The following is a 25,675-nucleotide window of genomic DNA, read 5'->3' as shown; positions in this document are numbered from 1 at the left end:
CTGCAAGCTCTTTAAATCGATTGTGAGCAGTCATTCTGGCAGAAGTAGAGCTTAAAGGCATTAGGAGCTAACTGAGAACAGCAGCTTTTCTGAACCAACCAATATAGAGCTCCCAGAAGCAAAACAACACGGGAGAAGATGTGCAGCTTCCTGTTCACAGTGCATTCTTCCAAAAGACCTGAGACATTCTTAGTCGCCATATATATGTGCACTCAGATTTCCAAGATTAATATGGTTTTATTTCTTGGCTAGTTATAATTTTTCCAGAGCTTCGAAATTGATATCTTTTTCCTCTTTTATGGCTAATTCCCTACCACTTCCTGCAAGGGTAATCAAATTCTTTTTATCACTTCTTCCAGGTCATTAAAAAGGACATTCAATGTAAGTGGCCTCGTAATAATAATCTGGCTAGCATTCTCCTAGACAAAGTCTTTCACTCTCACTTCACAACAGGACCATCTTTCATTATGTTTTATGTGTCCTGCTCCCCCTGCAATCCATTTTCCAAACAGCAGTTCACCGCAGTCTTTCTGAAACATGTCACTCGCAGTTTAAAACTCTTAATTGGTCTCCCATTATACTTAGGAGAAAGTCCAAAATCCTTTAACGCCATCTGAAAGGCCCTTTGTGAGCTTGTCTCTACCTAACTCTTCAGCCTCATCTTGTGCAGGTTTCCTTCTCATTTGTTAGTCTAGGTACAGGCACACTGGTGGCTCAATGGTGGCATTTTTCCTTCCACACGGACACTTGGAGTCGATTCCTAGCCAAGGCCCCTAATGCACAGCCACCACCAGTTTGTCCGTGGTGCTCGCATGTTGCTATCATGCTGAACAGGTTTCAGAGGAGCTTCCAGACTAAGATGGACAAAGAAGAAAGGCCTAGCAATGTAGTTTTGAAAATCAGTCAGTGAAAACCCTATGGATCACAATAGTCTGACCTGCAACCCATTATGGGGATGGCACAGGACTGGGCAGCATTTTATTCCATTGTGCATGGGGTTACCATGAGTTGGGGCCAACTCAAAGGTAGCTAACAACAATAGTCTAGGTACCTTGTCCTCCTTTTAACTTTTCGAATGTGCCAAATCTACTTCACCTGAGGGACTTTACACGTACATATGAACTGGAGTCTATATGCTGAATCTTCATTAGCTTCCCACTAAATTTCTCCCCTTTCAACTTGTTCATAACATGTAACACAATCTAGGTAATTATTTGCTTATTCTTGTCTTCCCAATTAGACCATAAGCTCCATGAGGGCAGCCCAGCACTTGTCATATTTACCACTAAACTCTCTTGTACAGATCATAGGCACTCAATGAATACTTGTGGAATGAACAAATGTTGCTGTTAGGTGCCGTCAAGTCAGTTCCAATTCACAGGGACCCTATGTCAATTGAAACAATTTCCAGTCCTGTGCCATCCTCATTATCGTTGTTACACTCGAGCCCATTGTTGCAGCCACTGTGTCAATCAAGTTTACATCTGATTCATTCAGCATTTTTTTTTTTAAGGATTCATCAAAGAAAACATTGCTTTGATTGTAGTAGTGTCAAAAGTTTCACTTCAGAAAATCACAGCTCTTTCTCCTTTTCAGTCATGTCAGTAGAAAGAGCCCAAAGAATTGACAATATATATATACAGGATAAGTTTGTTCAGTCAGCTTAAAAACAGATACTTTAATTATGCTTGAGGGCTTCAAGTTTTGGACATATCCTAAAGAGACTGTTTAAGGAACCCTGGTGGTACAACAGTTAAGTGCTTGGCTGCTAACCAGAAGGTTGGCGGATTGAACCCGTCCAGCAGCTCCATGGGAGAAAGACCTGGTGATCTGCTCCTGTAAAGATGAAAGCCTAGAAAACCCAATGTGACAGTTATACTCTGTCACATGTGGTCGCTATTAGTCAAAATCAACTCAAAGGCACCTAACCACAATAGCAACAAAGAACTATCTAGGTCTCCCAGTCATCTGCCTACACTGATGGTAAGTTCTCCCCCTCAAAAAAATTTGATGCCATTGAGTCAATTCTGACTCATAGCGACCCTATAAGGCAGAGTAAAACTGCTCCATAGGGTGCCCAAGGAGTAGCTGGTGGATTTGGACAGCAAGCCTTTTGGTTAGCAGCCGAGCTCTTAACCACTGAGCCTAGTACTACTAAGTAAAACAAGACTGCATCCAGTGATGTGCTAGCAAATGCTTAACAGCCATCTGGGAGTCCAGGGAAGAGGTAAGAACTACCATATTTTTACGCAAATAACATGTGCCTTCTACATTTGTTTGCCAGCCGTGCCTTACCCCTGTGTAGTATTTTCATAAGCACCACTATGCCAATTTTTTTTTACGTATTGCTGTAAAAAAAAATTAATATAGTGCACTTAGGAAAATACCACATGGGGGTGGGGAAACAAACACAGAAGACACGCATTATTTGCCCAAAAATACGGTATAGCATTCACTGGTTTCTGGGGTGTAAATACACTCACCACGGCCAATTTAAATTAATTGTATTTAATAAGCAGCTTGCAAAACTTCTGAAAATTTAACAATTGGCTCTCACAAACCATATGACCCATCTCCAAGACAACATTGCCTGTATTGTTCCACTAATCTTTATTTTTCATATGCCCACATAATCATATAGGATAAAGAATAAATTAGTAAGTTGTCTTCCAAAAGATATGCTCTGTGCAATATAATATGGAAGAAGAAAAAAGAGAAAATAATTTGTAGTTACAAAGAAAATACTGTCACTTTACTGTGATAAAGTTTATCTTGTAATCATCGATTTCTTCGTTCTATTCCCATCTAGAGTCTGCCCCAAGGCAATTTCACAGCTTAGACCCCATCTGTTCCACTTTATTTTGAACTTTCAAGTAGTCAGATTGCAAGTGTTAAATACCACAGTAATACTTTCCTCCCAGTTACTAGGAACAGCAATAGCTTGTCTTTCTCTAGATTCCTCCCACTTACTATCTGCTCTAATTCATTCATTATGGAGCATATATGAATGCTTACTCTTGAGTCAAAAAGAGCATTACTGGTGCAAACAGTTAAGAACTCGGGTGCTAACTGAAAGATTGGTGGTTTGAACCCACCCAGCAAAGACCTGGCAATCTGCTTCCGTAAAGATTACAGCTCAGAAAAGCCTATGTGGCAATTCTATTCTGTCACGTGGGGTCACTATGAGTCAAAATCAACTTGATGACACCCAACAACAACAACAACCCTTGAGACACTCACCAGGCTGCTGGGCTCTGGGGATTCAGGCAGACTCAGTCCCTGGCTTCAAGGAGTTCACAGCCTGGTAAGGAGGTGGACAAGGACAATGCAAGGCAAGAAGTCCTAGTTTAGAGTTAACTGCAGGGGGCTGGAGAATACATAGAATGTATATGTAACTCAACCAACAGTCAAGTTTGGCCTTGAAGGATGAATACAGAGTGGCCATGGAAAGAAGGAGAGAAAAACCATTTCAGGGGGAAGGAAGAGCAAATGCAAAATTAATTGAGGTCAAGGTGTAGTGGTGACTGGAGCACAGAGTATAAAAGAAGAGTGGAAGAGATGAGGCTACAGAGACAGGCAGTGGGACAGTGGCAGATCTCATAAAGATCCTTGTGTGCCATGTTACGGAGTACTGGCTTGATACTGAAGTCAATGCATCAGAGAGCATTAAAGGCTTTCAGGTAGGTGAATGATAGGATTGATGCTTGAGAAAGATTATTCAGTCAGCATTCAGGACACCAGATTGGAGTGGGATGAGAAAGGAGGCGAGAGACCACCTCCTGGAGCAACGGCCTCAGTGCTGTAATCAGCTCTCCTGCCATTACCATTTTCTCCGGAATTCTCTGCTCATCTTATTTCTCTAAAACTCCCAAGTTTCCTTTTTTATATTGAAGGCAAATGGTGCCACTGTGCTGTCTCCTTTGGTCCCTAATTTTCTTTTAAGCCTATTCTCTCTAAAAAGTTACTCAACATAAGTCAGCATTTTGCAACCAGGTATCAGAAACTTAAGGGACGAAAAGGGCATAGGCTTAAAAACTGAAAGGATCAGATACCCAGCACAAACTTCAGCTTGACCGAGGTAGTATCGTGGCTATTCCAGTTATCTATTGCCACATAATGAACCACCCCAAACTGGTTGTCAAACAACAACAATCATCACTATTATTATTATCTCTCATGGGTCTGAGGGTTGACTTGATTCATTTAGGTGGTTCCAACTTGGGCCTCTCTTGCCACTGCAGCCGAACAGTGGCTGGGAGTGGAAGCATCTCAAAGACCTCCTCACTCGTATGCCTGGTGGCTGTTGCCAGCTGTTGGCTGCAAACTCAGTGGACACTGATGAAGAGAACACATACACATGGACTCTCTTTGTGGCCTGGGCTTCCTCAGAGCACGGTGGCTGGATCCCAAGGTACATGTCCCAAGACAAAAAGCCTTGTTAGTCAAACCTACCTTGTTAGTCATACAGTGTCGCTTCTGCCACATTCTGTTCTTTAGAAGCGAGTCACTAAGCCAGTCCATATACAAAAAAAAAAAAAAACTGTTGCAATCTGTCGATTCCAACTCATAGTAACCCTATAGCACAGAATAGAACTTCTCCATGGGGTTTCCAAGGAATGGCTGATGAGTTCAAATTGCTAATCTTTTGGTTAGCAGCTGGGTTCTTAACCACTGCACCACCAGGGCTCCAATATACAATAGGAGGGGAATTATATTCCGCCACTTGATGGGAGAAGTGTCAAGGACTTCGCAGACATGTTGAAAACCACCACAATCATTTTTTGACCAACGCAGGGGAGATCTGTTCCATGTTAGTGCACCAAGCAGGAAGTGACCCTTCTCAATGGCAAAATAGGATTACAACCAACAGTTTCTAGAGCACATTGAAAGGGAGCAAAGCCTCATATATATGCCCTCTGATAGAGATTCAGCTTTTAAGAGATTTGCCTGAGAGATACTTACGCAAAAGCTACCAGGTCATAATAGTTCCTGTCAAGAAGCAAACATCTCAGAGGCAGTTGGCAGAGGATCCAGGGCTCTGTGGATAAGGGCTAATCCAATTTCCATAGTGAGAAGAATCTGAAGACTGATACCAGAATCCGCTGTTTTCTTTTTACTTTGAGGTGTATACATATGTATAGCAAATGGTAAATAATTGTCATTATACACTGTGGGCCAAATAATTCCCCAAAAAAATCCTTTTATCACCTTCACAAAGGTGATAAAAAACACCTCGAGCTATTATTTATATAGATACCTAGATCCCATAGTGGACAAAACTAGGTAGGAAGCTTCTCTGACAGAATTTTCTCTTAAGAAGATTTATTTCTGCCCAGGTGTGATATACTTTACCATATCTACCTTGCAAGATGAGAAATATTTGAAATTCACACAACTTACAAGTAGGTTAGACTAATGTAATTTTCAATACCTAACATGCGTTAACAGTTTTGTTTTTACTTCTAAATAGGAAAGAGGGGAAATGAGGACACTAGTTGTAAATATTAAGATAAGGGCTGAGGGGAGAGTTTCCTCTTACCTGGTTTTGACAGTATTATTGGGAGATATGAAAGGAGCTCTTTTCTATTCCCATTCCTATTTAGACTGCTCAGTTTCTCAATTTATTCTTTAAACAGGGAAATTTGGGTTAAAAGAATAGAATCAGAGCTAGTCCCTAAATTCAGCCCTTCTTGGTAGCCTTATATTCATTTACCTGGTAATAATCATTTTGGCCAATGGGTCTCACATTTTAAAGCTCTTAAGAATCTCCTATGGAGCTTATTAAAAATGTAGATTCCTGAGTATCAGCACAGAGATTGTGATTCAGCAATAGGATTGCGGTGAGAATTAGAATTTATTTGAGCACCTAATATGAGCTCATGACTGTTCTAGGCAGAGGGGATACAGCTGTGAATAAGAGAAAATTCCTGCCCTCATGAAGCTTATATTCTAGACAGGTATACAGACAATAAATAAACAAATACACTATATAATTTCTAGCAGTGAAGTACGATGAAGGAAAAATAAGTGTTCTAAGTAGGTAAGAATACTGGGTGATACTGTTTTACTTATTTTAAATAGAAATATGTTCATTGTCTATTATAAATATAACATACTTCTAAGAAGAAAGCAAAATACTATATGTAATACAGAAACTGAAAGTCCCTTGAGAAAAAAAAATGATCACATCTTGCCCCGTTTCCTTGCGCTGTGTCTTGAGGAGAAAATGATAAGAATCCTTTCAACATAACCATGTAGAGATCAAAGATTAATTTGTTTATTCAACAATTATTTATTGAACTAACCACTGTTCTAAGAGTTGGAAACAAAGCAGTGAGGAAGAGAAAGACTCTGCTCTCTAGAAGCTGACAGATTTTCCAGATGGGGTATAAATGCAAGTATTAAATAAACTAAAAAGTGATTTAATTTCAGGTTGTAATAAATGCTATAAAGAAAAATTAAGCAGAAGTGGGATAATGTTCAAGGTTGATTTAAGGGATGGTGGGAAATAAATGGAATCAAGAGTGAAGAGATACCACTTCAAATCCACTGTTGTTGTTATTGTTGGGTGCCATCAGTTGATTCCATAGTGATCGTATGTACAACAGAATGAAACACTGCCCAGTCCTGCACCATCCTTACAATTATTATGTTTGAGCCCATCGTTGCAGCCACTGTATCAATCCATATCATTGAGGGTCTTCTCTTTTTCGCTGACCCTCTACTTTACCAAGTATGATGTGCTTCTCCGGAGACTTGTCCTTCCCGATAATATGTCCTAAGTAAGTGAAATAAAGTCTTGTCTTCCTCGATTTTAAGGAGCATTCTGGCTGTACTTCTTCCAAGATAGATGTGCTCATTCTTCTGGCAGTCCACGGTATATATAATATTCCTTGTGAATACCATAATTCAAATGCATTGATTCTTCTCCAGTCTTCTGTATTCATTGTCCAGCTTTCACATACATATGAAGTGATTGAAAAGACCATGGCTTGGGTCAGGTGCACCTTATTTCTCCAAGTGACATCTTTGCTTTTCAACTCTTTGAAGAGGTCTTTTGCAGCAGATTTGTTCAATGCAATTGTCATTTGATTTCTTGATCACCGCTTTCATGGGCATTGATTGTGGATCCAAATAAAATGAAATCTTTGACAACTTCAATCTTTTCTCCATTTATCAGGTTGTTTATTGATCCAGTTATGAGAATTTTGTTTTATGTTGAGGTGTAATCCATACTGAAGGCTGTAGTCTTTGATCTTCATTGGTAAGTGCTTCAAGTCTTCTTGGTTTTCAGCAAGCAAGTTTGTGTCATCTGCATATCACAGGTTATTAATGAGTCTTCCTCCAATCCTAATGCCTTGTTTTTCTTCATGCAGTCCAGCTTTTTGGATTACTTGCTCAGCATACAGATTGAATAAGCATGGTGAGAGGATACAACCCTGATGCACACTTTTCCTGATTTTAAACCACACTGTATGTCTTAGGTTGGGGTCTCTAGAGAAGCAAAACCAGTAAAGCATATAAATGTGTATACATAGAGAGAGATTTTTATCAAGAAAATGGCTCACGTAGTTTAGAGGCTGGAACGTCCCAAGTCCATGAATCAAGACAGAGGCCTCTCCCAACTCACACAGCTGCAGGCTCTGACAAACCCAAGATCGGCTGGTCAGACAGCGGGGCTCCCACTCACAGGCAGTGAAGGTTGACTAATCCCAAGATTGGCAGGCAAGACCAAAAGACTTATCCTGATTCACATAGCTGCTGGGGCTGGCTAACCCAAGAATGGCAGGTCAGAGAGCAGGACTCTTGCTCACAGTCTGTGAAGATTGACAGATCAGCAGGTAGCTGCTAGCTCAAGACCCAAGAACTGGAGGTCAGATGAACAAGAGGCAGCTGCAGGATTCAGAGAAGGCAAAAGCCAGAACATTCACTTGTATTCAGATACAGGCTACACACCCAAGGAAATTCCCTTTCAACTGATTGACTACTCACAGCAGATCCTGTCATGCAGGTGATCACATATAAACACTGAGAATCATGGCCCAGCCAAGCTGACACACAATCCTAACCATCACACTGTATCCCCTTGTTCCGTTTGAACGACTGTCTCTTGGTCTAGTTATAGGTTCCACATAAGCAAGATGAAGTGTTCTGGAATTCTTTGCAGTGTTATCCACAGTTTGTCATTTATCGAACAATATCATTAATATTACATACAAGTAAAATTTTGCTGAAGATAATTAAAATATAGTTGCAGTAGTACATCAACAGGGAACTGCCAGAAATTCAAGCCGGATTCTGAAGAGGACATGGAACAAGGGATATCATTGCTGAAGTCAGACGGCTCTTGGCTGAAGGAAGAGACTACCAGAGAGATGTTTACCTGTATTTTGTGGACTGTGCAAAGACATTCAACTGTGTGGATCAAACCCACTAGGATGGCTACAAAAAAATTCTTTTTAATGAAAGTAGTAAGTGTTGGCAAAGATGTAGAGAAACTGGAACCATTGTGTATTGCTGGTGGATAATGCTGGTGGTAAAATGTTTTAGCGGTGAGGAAAACAATTTTGGCAGTTCCTCAAAAAGTTAGACATAAAACTATTATATAACCCAGTAATTTCATTCCTGGGTATATACTCAAAAGACGTGAAATTAGTAACACCAACAGCTACTTGAACACCAGTGTTCATTTTAACATATTCACAATAGCTAAAAGGAGGAAACAACCCAAGTGTCCACCAACAGACGAATGACTGAACAAAATGTGATATATTCATACAATTGAATATTATTTCACCATAAAGTGAATGCAGTTTATTAGAATGAAGTTTATTAGAATGAAGTTCTGTTATATGCTATGACAGGGATTAACCTTGAAAACATTATGCTAAGTGAAATTAGCCAGACAGGAAAAAAAAAAAAAAGGATATTTTACGATCCCATTTACAGGATACATCTAGAATAGACAAATGGATGGGCTAGGGTGGGAGTGTTAAAGGTGAGAAGTGATTGGATCCTAAATATATTTAGAAGATAAGCCAATAGAATTTGCTAATGGACTAGATATGGGGTAAAATAGGAATGGGGTAATCACAGGTAAAAAGAGAAGAACCAAAGATGACTCTCAGGTTTTGAACCTGAGCAATTGAATGCATAGTGGTGCCATTGACTGAATTGGGGTACCCTGGGAGAGTGTAGAGGTTAAGAGCTTGTCTGCTAACTGAAATGTAGGGGATTTGGACCCACCAGCTGCTCTGTGGGAGAAAGATGTGGCAACGTGCTTCTATAAAGATTTACAGCCTTGGTAAACCTAGGAGGCAGTTCTACTCTGTCATATAGGATTACTATGAGTCTGAATTGACTTGACAGCTGTCGGGGGGAGGATGAGCAGATTTAAAGGAAAATATCCAATACATAAGAGTGAAATTTGATCTCTATGCATTTGCCATTCTTGTCTTTTTATATACATGAGGTCATACAATATTTGTCCTTTTATGATTGACTTAACGTCTTAAAGCATAATGTCTTCAAGCTTCATCTGTATCTTTTACTGGCTGAGTAATATTCCACTCTATGTATGTCTTACAATTTGTTTATCCATTCATTCATTGATGGTTATTTAGGTTGTTTCTACCATTTGGCTATTGTGAATAGTGCTTCAATGAACAAAAACAGGCAAATGTATAGACATCAGAGTTTATTAATGGTTACCAGGGGCAGGAGTACTAAGTTTCAATTTACAGTGATGGGAAAACTGCATTGATTAAAGGTAAGATTGCACAGCTGATTAATGTAATAACTGTCAATAAGTTGTACAATTTAAAAAGTTGAATGGGCAAAGGTCGTGTGATATATTTACAACAATGACAAAAAAAAGAGTACCGTATTTTTATGCAAATAATGCACACTGTCTGTTTGCCAATGGCTCCCTACCACTATGAGGTGCTTTGTAAGCACAGCTATGCCAATTTTTTTTAAAGTCTACTGTAAAAAAAATTAGCATAACACGCTTAGGAAAATACCTTGCAGGGAGGAAGCAGTTGGCAAAAAAAAACGTAAAAGGCTTGAGTTATTTGCATAAAAATATGGTAGCTGCTGAGATTACTTATGTATAACCAAACACTTCATGGGATTTGGTTTCTTGGTTTCGAGATTTAGGATCATGGTTTCATGGGACATCCTAGTTGATTGGCCTAATAACCTGTTTAGTGCTTCTGTTCTACCTCCTAGTTTGTTGCATAGTGCAAGGGGTCTTAAAACCTTGCTAGCAGCCATTCAAGGCACACAATTGGTCTCTATTCACCTGGAGCAACAGAGGAAATAGGAGAGTAAGGAATGGGAGGAGAACATGGAATGCATGGCTAATTTCCTCCATGAACAACTGTTTCCTTTGCCTTGAGACCAGAAGAACTGGATGGTACCTGACTACCATTACTGAACATTTTGACCAAACATTTTATAGAAGAAACCTGATCAAAAGGGAAAAATGCAGAATAGAATTTCAAATTTTCATGGAATCCAGATATTCTGGAGCCATGTATGTTGGATGAACTCACAAAAAGATTGCCCTAAGATAATCTTCAAACCTTAAACCAAAAATATGCCCTGAAATTTTCTTAAAACCAAACAATAGTTTAGCTTAACTAGAAAAGAATGTCTACCTTGAGCATCGTGATCTTTTAAAATCTATCTATATGAGATCAAATTGACAATAGCCACTCAAAAGATTAGACAGGAAACTTAGCGGGCAGTAAGTTAATATTAATGGGGTAGGAACAACTCAGAAAAAGAAGATGAGAATGGTTGCACAACTCAAAGAGTATAATCAATGTCACCAAATCGTACATGTAGAAACTTGATGTTTTTTTTTTTTTTTTGCTGTGTATATTCTCAACAGTAAAAAATATATAAAATAAATTATTTAAAGAAAGAGTGAAGTTTAAAATGTCTATTAAGTATTCAAGTGGGAATGTTGAGGAGGCAATTGAATGTTAATGATTGGTGTCAGGGGAAAGGTCCAGGGACTCACCAGTAAAAAGTTCATACAGGACATAATAATAGATTAAGAGAAATGAGCCCTTTGGTGTTCCAAAATTTACAGATAAAGAAAAGGTGGAAAATTAAGGAAAAATAAGCCAATGCAGAAGGAGGAAAACCAAGTCAGTGTGTTGCCCCGTGTGTTGCCCCTGAAGACAAATGAAGAAAGTTTTCCAATAATAAGGAGCGATCAACTGGGTAAAAAGCTGCTGAGAAGGTAAGAGTTAACAGCTGAATTTGGCAAGACAGAGGTTGTTAGTAATCTTAGTAACCTTGAAAAGAGAAGTTTTTTGGAGTAGTGGGGACAAAAGTATTATTAAAGTTGATGGGGGAAAAATGTGAACAAGAGACAAGAAGTGAGGAGAGTTTTTCAAGGGGCTTTATTAAAACTCTTCAGACATGGATTGGGTTGGACAATGGGTTAGAGAGCGATGCTGATGAGGAATGAGCCTCTTGGATAAGGTGGACACTTGAGACTATGTTGGTCTCTCCTGCCTGGAGGGGAGATGAAATGGTAAAGGGGGTTAGAAGCTGGCGAAATGGACACGAAAAGAGAGAGTGGGGGGAGGGAGCGGGCTGTATCATTAGTGGAGGAGTAATTGGGAGTATGTAGAAAGGTGTGTATAAGTTTTTGTGTGAGAGGCTGATTTGATCTGAAAACTTTCACTTAAAACACAATAAAAATTTAAAAAAAAAAAAAAGGAAGCTGAGACATGGGACTATGGCTACATGGGAATAAAGGGTCTAGATACTTATGTTAAGACTCAAGATAATACAACATGCTTGTATGCTGAAAGGAATGATCCAATAGACAGAATTGGATGATGCAGGAAATTGAGGGGAGGGGGTTGATGGGGTGGGATACTTGTGCTGCAAAGTCTTTGGTGGATTAGAGTACACAAGTGGGGGAATTGCCTTACATAGAAACAAGGACAATTCATCCATTGTAACAAGAGGGAAGGCATAGGAATATTCAAACAGGGCTCCAAGTTTGAATGTAACTACTGGAATATGGATTTTTCATGTGCGCCCTAGATGATTCTAATGTGGGTGGGGTGCTAGCTATATTTTAAGAAATACATGAATACGTCTTATATTAGAAAGAAAAATAAATTCATTCATGTGCAATGTGAGACGAGGAGTGGGGAAAGACATATGAAGAGAACAAAATGACTCTGCAAAGGGCTGGCTCACTCTAGTGCAAGCTGCAACATCACCCTTAAAATGGAAAGGCAGGGCAGAAGCAGGGAGGAGTACAGTGGGGTATTGTTCCCACCACTCAGATTCTATAGAGAGCACATTCCAGATCCTCTGCCCTACTCTCACCTCCTGGAACAATGACAAATCCCTTCCCAGTTGCCCCAGGCCAGTGATGCTTAATATTCACAGGACCACTGACTGATTGGAGGATCTAGTCCAAGTCTGAACCTTCTCTCCAGGCAAAAACACACATTCAGTAGAGCTCTTTGGCTGCAAGACACAAAGTCACTTTTGGCTACACAAACAAAAATAATTCAAAGAAGAATATGGGAAGTTCAGAGATACAAAAAGGAGGCTGAAAACTTGACTAAAAAATAGAAATTAAGCAACTCTCAAGTGCCTCAGTTAGTGGAAGTCCTCAGGAAACCTCTGCTAGAATGAACAAATTCCAAATGAGTTCAGTCTCGTGTCACTTGATTCATGATTCAAATCCCAAAGTGTGATTGTTCAGTTAGCTTGACGTGGGTCATTATGGACTAGAGAAATCCAGAGAACCTGGGCTAGAGAACCACAGAGCACTTTTATTAATAGCCTATCAGAGTGTGTCCAACAAGGAAGAAAATAGAGTGCTATTACTAAAGGAGCTGACCCCCTGGATGGCACAAGTCATGAAGGCTCGACTACTAGCCAAACCGTTGGTGTTTCAAATCCACCCAGAGGTGCCTCGGAAGAAAGGCTTGGCAATCTGCTTCTGAAAGATCACAGTCTTGAGAATCCTATGGAGCAGTTCTACTCTGCACAAATGGGGTCACCATAAGTCAGAATCAACTCTATAGCAACCAGCAATGATAATATTACTAAAAGGCTGTTGAATGAAGCATGCTACAGTACCAAAAAATACCTAATGTTTCAACTTCACGTAAATACAAAATTTTGTGTATAATTTTGGAAAGTTCACAAACCCTCTGAAGCACTTTCTTGGGTTCTTGCCCCCAACAGGTCAAGAAGCCCTAGTTTAAATACACCAAAAACCAGATCCGTTGCAGTAGAGTCAATTCCGACTCATAGTGACCCTGTAGGACTGAGTAGGACAGTCCCATAGGGTTTCCAAGGCTGTAAATCTTTACGGGAGCAGACTGCCGCTTCTTGCTCCTGCGCAATGGCTGGTTGGTTTGAACTACCGACCTTTTGGTTAGCAGCCCAGCGCTTTAACCACTGGGTCATCAGGGCTTCACGTTTAAATATAACTGCTGTATATTCTTGGTTGTGGAGCCCTGGTGGCAAAGTGGTTAAGCACTGGGCTGCTAACCAAAAGTTCAGCAGTTCGAATCCAGCAGCCATTCCCCAGGAGAAAGATGAGGCATTCTGCTTCTGTAAAGATTACAGTCTTGGAAACCCTATGGGGCAGTTCTACTCAGTCCCATAGGGTCCCTGTGAGTCAGAACTCACTTAATGAAATGCAGCAACAATGTACTCTTGGTTATCGCTTCATCAAAAACGTAGACTGCTGGGCTTCTCTTCCCCATCCCCCTTCCTTGCTTGTGTTAAGAGTTTGGGTTGTTGTTCACACTCCCCTGAAGGAGAAAGATTGCATTAAAACTGCTGGCAAGACTTCGCTGTAAGCCCTGCATGATACAGGAAAAGAGCTCAAGGTCTGAAAAAGAGAATCCGGGTTTGAATTCCATTCCTGTCAACCACCAGCTAAGGGGCCCTCAGCTTGAGACCCTCTTTGAACTTCAGGTCCTGTCCTTAAATTTCCCTAATGACCTCAACAGATTTTGTGAGGTTCAAATAATTACCTCAGAATATATTTTGTAAATTATAAGTTATGAACAAATTTTAGATATAATCATCATTACTAATTATGTATCAATTCCTTTCCTATAGTTTACTAAAAAACCAAAAAATCAAACCCGTTGCCATCAAATCGATTTTGACTCATAGTGACCCTATAGGACAGAATAGAACCGCCCCATAGGGTTTCCCAAGGAACAGCTGATAGATTTGAACTGCTGGCATTTGGTTAGCAGCCAGACTCTTAACTGCTGTGCCACCAGGGCTCCTAGTTTACTACAGTGGTTCTCAAACCTGGTTAATCACAGAAACATTTGGGAAGCTTTTAATACTCAGATTCTTAGATTCCTCCCTAAATGTACTAAATAAAAATCTCCAGGGCTGGGGCCTGGAAACCTGAATGCATATATGAAAAGTTTCCCAAATTATTCTAAAGGTAGGTAGATTTGGGATCCCAACCACATTTCAAAACAGAACTAGTCACAGTCATCTGCTGTTTGTTGGTGATTCTGATAAAATTTAATATTACTACTGGTGAGACTATCTAGATTTTGACTGGAGAAAGGAATATATTATTATCTTATCTCATACGGTAACATGAGGCCAATCATATATAGTCAGAAAATCCAACAGCCCCTTTGGGGAAGTGCCAGTATAGCAAAAACTTCCTTAGAACAAATTCGGTGCTCATTTATATGCTCAGAACCATTGAAGTGAGATTTTACAGCTCATGATCATTTTAAGCCCCATCAGTTTATGCGTATGGCTGTTTCCAAATTAAAAAACTTTGCAGAGAAGTCTATAGCTTCCTGTAGCCCTTTAATCTGGAGATGATGTCATGTATTCTTCAGCGGGAGGAAATGAGAGAAATTAAGAAGAATGTAAGCTATGAAAAAAAAAAGATGCTGGGCTTGGCGAAAACATGTTCTTTAACATCTGATGTACCTCCTTCTTATCATTGAGGTATAAGAATTAATTTTCTTCTTCAGTCTTCCCTTAGAGGAGGAAGACATTACACAAAGTATTTAAAAATAAAGGCAAAGCAGACCTTCCATAAATACATTTAGCTTCCTCAATCCTCTGCAGTCTCTGTCTTGCACTGTTTTATACTAGATCTTAACAATGTTCTCATGCTGTTTCACATTTTTTAAAATGTTAACTCTGATAACATAAGTCATACATAAGCATGATAGAAGTCCTGTCATTTTTCTTGTAGTGAGCACTAAATTCCCTTCCTTAATGTTGACTTTAGTTCTGTTTTCCTGAGAAAACAAAGGTAGTATGTTTCCACTGAGTTTATTGGCATGGCCTTCCAGTTTGGCTGCACTGGATCCTTCCTTGCTAGTGTCTGCTAGACAGAACACCATCTTAGAGATGCCAGCAGGGAGTCAGGATTACTGCAAGTCAGGATGCTGATCCCGAATTAATCAACAAAAACGTTTAGTTTTATGGGGAAAGGGCAGTCTTTTTAACAAACGGTGCTGGCAAAACTGGATGTCCAGCTGCAGAAAATGAAATGGGACCCATACCTCACACCGTATGTAAAAACTTATCCAAAATGGATCAAAGACCTAAATATAAAGCCAAAAGCTATGAAGTTCATAGAAGAAAAACTAGGATCAATGCTAGAGGCCCTAATACATAGCATTAACAGGATATAAACCATAACCAACGACACACAAACTCCAGAAGTTAAGCTAGATATCTGGGATCTTCTAAAAATTAAACACTCATGCTCATTAAGACTTCACCAAAAGAGTAAAAAAGGACCTACAAACTGGGAACAAACATTTGGCTATTACAAATTAGACAAAGGTCTAATCTCTAGAATCTACAGGAAAATCCAACACCTCTACAACAAAAAGACAAACAATCCAATTAAAAAATGGGCAAAGGAAATGGACACTTCATCAAAGAAGACATTAAAGGATCCAACAGACACATGAGGAAATTCTGGCAATCACTAACCATTAAAAAAAAAAAATTTTTTTTTTTTTTTTTACCATTAGAGAAGTGCAAATCAAAACTACAGTGAGATACCATCTCAGCCTGGCATTACTGGCATGAATCAAAAAAACAGAAAATAACAAATGTTGGACAGGCTGCAGGGAGATTGGAACTCTTATGCGCTGCTGGTGAGAATACAAAATGATACAACCATTTTGGAAAATTATATGGCAGTTCCTTAGAAAGCTAGAAATAGAAATACCATATGATTCAGCAATCCGGCTCCAAAGAATATATCCTAGAGAAATAAGAGCTGTCACACAAATAGACATATGCATACCCATGTTCATTACAGCATTGTTCACAATAGCAAAGAAATGGAAACAACCTAGATGCCCATCAACAAATGAATGGATGAACAAACTATGGTAAATAGACGCAACGGAGTATTACGCAACGATTAAGAATCTGCGAAACTTCTCAACATGAATGCATCTGGAGGGCATTATGCTGAATGAAATAAGTCAACCGCAAAAGGGCAAACATTATACGAGACTACTACTGTAAAAACTCATGAAAAGGTTTACACACAAAAAGAAACAATCTTTGATAGTTACGAGGAAGGGGAGGGGTAGGGATGGAAAAACACTAAATAGACAATAGATAAGTGGTGACTGGTGAAGGATAAGACAGTACGCAGTACTGGGGAAGCCAGGACAACTTGTACAAGGCAAGGTCATGGAAGCTCCATAGACACATCCAAATTCCCTGAGAGACCAAGATGCTGGGCTGAGGGCTATGGGGACCATGGTCTTAGGGAACATCTAGCTCAACTGGCATAACATAGTTTATAAATAAAATGTTCTACATTTTACCTTGGTGAGTAGCATCTGGGATATTAAAAGCCTGTGATCGGCAATCTAAGATACTCCACTGGCCTTACCCCTTGGGGACCAAGGAAGAATGAAGAAAATTAAACATATAAGGGCAAGATTAGCCCAAAGGACTAATGGACCACATCTACCACCAGACTGAGTCCATTATAAATAGATGGTGCCTGGCTACCACCACTGACTGCTCTGACGGGGATCACAATAGAGGATCCCAGATAGAGTTGGAGAAAAATGTAGACCAAATTCTAACTCAAAAAAAAGACCAGACTTTCTGGCCCAACAGAGACTAGAGAAACGCTGAGAGTATGGCCCTCAGACACCCTTTTATCTCATTAATGAAGTCGCTCCTGCGGTTCACCCGTCAACCAAAGATTAGACAGGCTCATAAAACAAAACGAGACTAAAGGGGCAAACCAGCCCAGGGGCAGGGACTAGAAGGCAGGAGGAGACAGGAAACCTGGTAATAGGGAACCCACGGTAGAGAAGGGAGAATGTTGACATGTCATGGAGTTGTTAACCAATGTCATAAAACAATATGTGTACTAACAGTTTAATGAGAAACTAGTTTGTTCTGTAAACCTTCATCTAAAGTACAATAAAAAAGTATAGTTTTAACATTTTAAACAAAACTAATTAAAATGTAAATTAATAAAGGAATATGCTTCCTCTCATAGCTAGATTCATAAAACCAAAAAACAAACAAAAAACCCTGTTGCTGATGAGTCAGTTTCGATCATCGCAATCCTAGAGGGCAGAGTAGAACTTCCCCATAGGGTTTCCAAGGAGTGATTGGTGGATTCGAACAGCTAAACTTCTGGTTAGCAGCCAAGCTCTTAACCACTGCACTACCAGGGCTCCATGGTCATCAAAGTGACTGCTAAAAGAATGAACAAATCAGTCTTAGAAGAAATACAACCAGAATGTTCTTTAAATGACAGGATAGTGAGATGCTGGCTCACTTACTTTGGACGTATCATCAGGAAAGACCAATTGCTAGAAAAGGCTATCATGGTTGGTAAAGCAAAGGTCCAACAAAAATGAGGGGAACTCTAAATGAAATGTATTGACACAATGGCCACAACAGTGGGCTCAAACACATTGAAGATCATGGAGATGGTGTAGGATTTGGCAATGTTTCATTCTGCTACACATAAGGTTGCCATGAGTTGGATGAATTGGAGCCAACTTGACAGCAATTAACAATAACAACATAACTAGGATATCCATTTTACAGTTTTAGGTGCAAATGCCACTCCCAAGTGCTGCCCTATATAATACTGGTGCCCCCCTCAAGCACATGTTAGGAAGAGTTCAGACTTTCCTCCCAGGTTTCCCTCCTCTGAAAGCTAAATAAGCCCAGACTGCTTTCTAGAGTCCAAAGGTCCAACTGATCCATTCTCAAGTCATATTGAAGTTAGAACTCATAGACGCTTCCTTGAAACTGACAGAATCCCTGCCAGTAATAAAAGATGAGTTCTCTAGAATTTAACATAATGCTGCTTTTGCCACCGTCATTTTCCATGACATCACTAATCGTTGATGCTATCATTAGTACTAGAGTTCGTAATCCTTACCTGTAGAGGCTAAAGTGCCAATCATGGCAGTTCTCACCTTGTGGTTAGAGCCTTGAAGTTGGAGGACTCTACCACCTTAACTGGAAGCTGATTGCTCTAGAATAGGGGTTCTCAAACTTTAGCCTACATCAGAATCACCCAGACAAAAAAAAAAAAAAAACAGCAACAACAAACCTGTTGCTGTCGAGTCAATTCCGACTCATAGCAACCCTACAGGACAAACTAGAACTACCCCATAGTGTTTCCAAGGAGCGTCTGGTGAATTTGAACAGCTGACCTTTTGGTTAGCAGCCGTAGCTCTTAACCACTATGCCACCACGGTTTCCGAATCACCTAGAGGACTCGTTAAAATACAAATTGCTGCTCCCCACTCTCAGAGATTCTGAATCAGCATTGCTGGACTGGGGTCTAAGAATATGCATTTCTAACAATTTTCTGGGTAACACTAATAGCTGTCCTGGGGACCACACTTGGAAACCACTGCTCTTCCCAAGACTGTCTGAAGAAGTTCTCTGGCTATTTTTTTTTTTTCCTATTATTGCTGCTCTGCTGGTCCAACAACCCAAAGCAAGAGATCTGGGCTAAGCCACCACTGTGATACAGACCTCTGGCTGAACTGCATGAGTTCTTCTTAGAGTGAGAAGGGAAGATTGTTCTCTGGCCTGAGTTTCTTGCATTAAAGTTCTTAGAATCAGTCACTCAGTTACCTACCCAGGACCCCAGTCAGCCACATGGACATAGATATAGGTAGGTTCTGATGTCTACAGCTTCACAGAACCCAGATAAATCATTGTCATTTAACCACCTAACTCGTTGCCCCAGCCAACTGTTATGGATTGAATTGTGTCCCCCCAAAATGTGTGTCAACGTGGCTAGGCCATGATTCCCAGTATTGCGTGGTTGTCCACCATTCTGTGACCTGATGTGATTTTTCTATGTGTTGTAAATCCTACCTCTATGATGTTAATGAGGCAGGATTAGAGGTAGGTATGTTAATGAGGCAAGACTCAGTCTACAGGATTAGGTTGCATGTTGAGTCAATCTCTTTTAAGATATAAAAGAGAGGAAGGGGACCTCATGCCACCAAGAATGAAGAACCAGGAGTGGAGTGCTAAGAAGCTCCTAGACCAGGGGATGATTGATGACAGGTGCATTCCCCCAGAGCCAACAGAGAGAGGAAGCTTTACCCTGGAGCTGGCACTTTGAATTCAGAATTTTAGCCTCCTAGACTCTGAGAGAATAAATTTCTCTTTGTTAAAGCCAGCCACTTGTGGTATTTCTGTTATAGCAGCACTAGATAGCTAAGACATCAACCCCCTGGTCTTAAGTCTTTCTACTTTATATGATCATTTTATTTCATAATTTTAACAATAGAGTCTTTATGCCTTACTTAGAACTACCTCGGTTGCCTCAGTAGGTTTTTGTAACTTTGAGTCATGGAGGAAAAGTTGAATTCTGTCTCTCTGTCAGAGGGTTCTTAGGTTCCTTATACCATTTAGTTCGCCCTTGTCTGAGCAACCTTCAAGTTCCATGTAGCACTGCTTGTCTACAATTAAGGTTTTGCCTGACCACCTCCATCATGAAAATTAAACTACATGGGAAAATCTATGTTCCCACTTAATCTAGTTAGTATAAAGGTATATGTTTATATCACCTAATTAATTCTGAATGTGCTATATGATCATGACCCTATCAGAACAAGGGGATTATTTAATCATTCATTCTTTCTTTTCATTCGGTAACTATTAAATAAGCATTTAATATGTGTCAAGCTCTGTACTAGGTCTTCAGAACTCAAATACAGTCAGTTCTGTTGGTCATATTATAGGGAAGATGAAAAAAGAGAAGGAAGAGGAGGAAAGACGTCCTGGTATAACCAAAGAAAACAATTATCCATGATGACAGGCTAATCGGCACAAATTCCCTATCCCAAACTTTGGAAGGCGAGGAGCAGCAAAATCTTAGGATGGGCTCACTAGAGTGAGGGTAGGAGTAGGGCAGTTGGGCTTTTACCAAGTACCAATCACAGCTTGACCACAGTTAGTAAGATAATCTGCTTATATACATATGACTCTTACATAGTCATACTGTTTGGGGGCAAAAAAACATGTAAAAACTATGATATACATGCTAGATATATGACTATAGATGTGAACTAAGTGCAGTGGATGCAATCAAAGAGAGAAGCATGAGCTCCATTTTTAGGCTTCAGGCTAGCTTTATAAAGGAGGTAACACTGAGTGCAGTGTTGAAAGCTAAGTTGAGGGAAGACAGCTAGGGAAACATTCCAGGCAATTAGAACAGCTTGAGCAAAGGTATAGAGATGTAAAAATTAATGCATTCCCAAAGAAGAGCAGGTAGGTCATTCATTGCATAGAAAGGTGAGGCAAAGTCGTTGGAGGGCCTTGAATGACAAGTTAAAAATTGCGGGCTTTCTTCTGAAGTCAGTAGGAAACCATTGGCAAGTTTTGGGTTTTTATTATTTTTTTTTAATACAGAAGGAAGATAAAGATAAAGTCTTTTTATAAAAAACTAAGTCAGCTATGTATAAAAAAAAAAAAATGTATAGGGTGAATTAAAGATGAGAGGCTGGGAGTAGAAAATTTCCTCCACATGATATGCTATAAACTACTCAGCTAGAATAAATGACAGTGAGAATGACAGCAATGGACCAATTTCAGTAACTCTTTGAGACAGGATATATATGCACTGAGAAGATGAAGCAGAGGGAGACAATAAAAATTACTTTGAAGTTTTTAAGTTGAGCGATTGTGTGGAAAGTGATGTAAATATCCAAGATAGGGAGAAAAAATGAGGAGCCAGTTTGAACAAAGGGGCTGATTGCCTTAGCAGTGTTGAAATTCAGGCATCTGAGGAATATCTAGGAAAGAAAGATTGAATAGAAAGAGGGGCTGCAGTGAGAAGTCTATGGCGGGACTGTACATATGGAAGTCAATGTGGATGAGACTGGCAAAAGAAAATGGTAGTGTTGTTGTTAGGTGCTGTCAGGTCTGATCCAACTCATAGCGACCCAATGTACAACAGAAGGAAACCCTGCCCAGTCCTGCACCATCCTCACAATTGTTGTTATGCTTAAGCCCATTGTTGCAGCCACTATGTCAATCCATCTCATTGAAAGTCTTCCTCTTTTTTGCTGGCCGTCTACTTTACCAAGCATGATATTCTTCTCCAGGGACTGATCCCTCCTAATAACACATTCAAAGTATGTGAGACATAGTCTCCCCATCCTTGCTTCTGAGAAGCTTTTTGACTCTACTTCTTCCAACACAGATTTGTTCCTACTTCTGGCAGGCCGTGGTATAGTCAATATTCTTCGCCAACACCACAATTCAAAGGTGTCAATTCTTCTTCAGTCTTCCTTATTCATCATCCAGCTTTCAAATGCATATGAGGCAATTGAAGACACCATGGCTTGGGTCTGGCACACTTTAGTTCAACACTTTAAACAGGTCTTTTGCAGCAGATTTGCCAAAAAAAAAAAAAAAGTGGAGATTTAGAAAATATACAAAAAGGAAACCTTGGTTGCTATGGGTTGAATTTTGTCCCTTTAAAATATGTGTTGAAATCTTACCCCCCTATACCTTCGGAGGAAACCCTGGTGGCGTAGTGGTTAAGTGCTATGGCTGCTAACCAAAAGGTCAGCAGTTCGAATCTACCAGGTGCTCCTTGGAAACTCTGTGGGGCGGTTCTACTCTGTCCTATATGGTTGCTATGAGTCGGAATCGACTGTACAGCAATCGGTTTGGTTTTATTTATTTATTTTTTATACATTTGGATATGATTCTGTTTGGAAATAAGGTTTTCCTTGTTATAGTAATTAGATCTTACCCAAGTAGGATGGCCCTAACCCTAATCACTTCTGTGTTAATTTAAAAAACAGAATAGACACAGGGATACACACAGAGAGAAGACACCATATGAAGAAAGACATATACATGGCAGATGCATCTACAAGCCCAGAAACTTCAATAATTGCTGGCTACTAGAAGCTGAAATAGACAAAGAATAAAGTCTAAACATGAATCCCTACTTCTAGCCTCCTGCTTGTGAAAAAATAATTTTCTGTTCTTTAAAGCTACCCATTTATGGTATATTTTCATTACAGTAGTACTAGATAACTAAGACATTGTAGAACACCAAAATTAAGGGATAAAAATAGACAGAAGAAAAAGAGCCAGAAAGAGAAGATGAGAAGAAATCTTTAGAAAGGAAGACTTTAGGAACAGTGAATGGTAACTTGGCAGCTAACAGATGACTTTTGAGAGTAGTGGATTGTCAACAGTGTCAACTTTAGTAGCCAGGGTGCCAGAAGGATGTAAAATATGAAGGGATCACTGGAGTTGATAATTACAATGTTCTTTTAGAGAGCATGCCAATAGGATGTTGGGATAAAAGCCAGATTTCAATTGGTTGAAAATTAAACAGTAAATGAGAAAATGAAGACTGTTCTCTATATTTGGTTAATAAAAGAAAGAAGAAAAATTGAGCAGAAGTTTTAGGAGGAAGTAGAGTCGAGAAAAGAATTCTTAAGCCTGGGGGACTTGAGATAGGGAAAGGAGGGAGTATAAGAAAGAGATCAAAGAGCTAAGAGAAACAATGTTAAGTAGAGTGATGTTCTGGTGGAGAGGGAAGTAAAGAAGTGTATTAATCATAGTATCGTATAATCACAGGCTGGACTATTCTGCAGTATCAAACAATTCTAAAAGCTTAACAAAATATTAGATTATTTCTTGAAACTTCACTCCACACAGTCACTCAGGGACTTAGGCTGATGTTCACTTTGCCATTACGCTTGCTAGGCACCTTTAAAGAGAAGAGAGACTGGAAAATTGAACAGGAATTTTTACATATGTCGCTTCTGCTATATTTTATTGGTCGAAAGAGGGCTCTGAAGGGCAATCTCCCATACATTCAGGAAAGAAAAGAGACCCAGACATGGTTGAGAGTTAGCAATGTTTACCACAGGTAGTAAGGATGTTTCCTCTTTGATAAAAAGAAGTAAGGAACCAAGAATAGACAAGAGCAGAGAGATAGACAGCGTTTTTAGAAACAAAGTTTAAAACTTTAATTCCTGATGGCCTAAATTTTCTCACGAACTAGGAAGAAGTCTTCCGCTAAGTTTAGCAGTAGAGAGGAGTAAAGTTAGGAGCTGAGGAACAGCCACTAATAGGAAAGTGACCTACTAAGGATGCATAAAAAAAGACTGCCAAGAATTATCAAAGAACAAACTGAAGGTGGAAATAAAATTTGTGCTGGAAACAAGCAACAAGGTTAAGCAATAATCTGCAACTTTGCTCCTTACCCTGGGCACATGAGCAAAGAAAGCTGTGTGCTTGATCGATTCTGAGCTGAATTTGCAAAGAAAATGCAATGAGAAATCAGGAAGGCAATGGAATTTGAGATGCTGGTCAGGCTCGAGCTGCCCAGTTCAGATTGAGTAGGAAGAGAATGAAACCTAGGATCTAGACAGTTTGGAGGATTTAAAAGTTTGCAAAATTAGGGATTTTTAAGGGGGTGGAGGTCAAAAAAGAAGATGAAAAATAAGTTTAGTGAGAGTGAAGAACTGGAGAGGAAAACAAAAATGGTATTAGAGAAGGAAATGATTTCATAAAGAAAACAAAGAAAAAAGAAGCTAACATTACTGATCACCCACTGCAAACATTATGCTAGGTTCTTTACATCCGTTGTTTCATTTAATCTTTATAACAACTTGTAAGGTATTATTGCATTATTGCATAAGGTAGTATATGTGTGTGTGTGTCTTTAAACAAACATAACTGATGTTCAGAGATATTACATGATTTGCTAAAGATTAAATGACTAGAATGTGATGGGTTTTGGGTCAGTACCTAGAATTATCTGATACCAAAGAGTTCTTTCCATTGAATCGTCATAATGGCCAGTGTTAGGTAATGGCAGAGCTGGCCTGGGCAGGCAACACACAAAATGGCTTCACATAAACAAAGAAAACCCCTTAAAGGATCACACACATATGCTTCCCTTTCTCCTGCCCTTGCTGATTCTTGTTTTATAAGTAGTGGAGAATAGGTCCGGAAGAGTTTCTGGGTAATATTTAGGTTTCAAGCAGCTGGTGTTTTTGAACAACTACTGAGTTGTTTGAGGTGCAGGAAGGAAACCAAGTGTGGCTGAGGGCTGTTAATTAACTTGATAAACTCTAGTTAATAGAGTACATTTTTTGTGAACAAATTGGTGTACATTCACGCATGCAAACACATACTCAGGAAAAAAGAAAATACAGATTTTACAGCAGAACAAAATAAAAAACATGCAAGGTTTTCCTTCATAATGAGATTGCTCTGGACACTGGCAGTTCCATGCCTAACAGTTGATTGGAGCATTAAGTTATTCAGTAAATCAATAGCTGTCAGTAGCATTGTACAACACATCCCAACTCCCACACTTAGTATCAAGCAGTGAGATCTTAACACAGATGTGATCTTCATTACCAAGTAGGTAAGTAGACAAGTAAACCTTTTTTTATGATTGTTGACCTTTATTATTCCAGTGTAGAGTTTTGTTATAAATGCATCTCTAGTTTTTAGTAGACTTAGAAATAATTATTAATAATAATAGCAAAAGCCTTGCATTCTGGCCAACATTTCCTTATGTGACACGTATAGAGTTATAAAAGAGTAACAACTGCAAAATTTGCTCAAGGTTATCTCACGACCAATGGTTATTCTCTAAAGTGCCTTAAGGCACTCTCAGTATAAAGGATATTATATAAAATATTATTTTTCCATTCCTATTGCCAATCTAATAGCTAAAAACCATTCTAATATGGTTTAAAACAATTTTTTTTTTTTTTGGTTTAGAGTGAGAAAAATTCACTCGTCAGCATCTCATAGTAAACAGGAATGAGGTAGCAAGGAAAATATTAATAATATATAAGAATTTTCTCTCACAGATAAAAATCATATTTGCCTTTAATAATTTAAACTTGTCGACGCAACATAAAAATCCCAATAATTTAAAAAAGTTTTCATCATATATATTTTTTCTTTTTTATAGTTTTAAGAGTAAGCTTTTACTTTGTTTTCATTCTATTATACAAATAGTACTCAAGTTATTCATGGGTTATGCTTTTACGAATTTTTTTCTTCTGTGAAGTAATACAAATAGTTAAAAGTACAGAATAATAGTGTAGAGTTCAATGAATAATCACAAAGGGAATATCTAACTACCGCC

Source organism: Loxodonta africana, chromosome 14 (assembly GCF_030014295.1).
Source record: "Loxodonta africana isolate mLoxAfr1 chromosome 14, mLoxAfr1.hap2, whole genome shotgun sequence".
NCBI lineage: Eukaryota > Metazoa > Chordata > Mammalia > Proboscidea > Elephantidae > Loxodonta > Loxodonta africana.
This window is presented reverse-complemented; position numbering follows the sequence as displayed.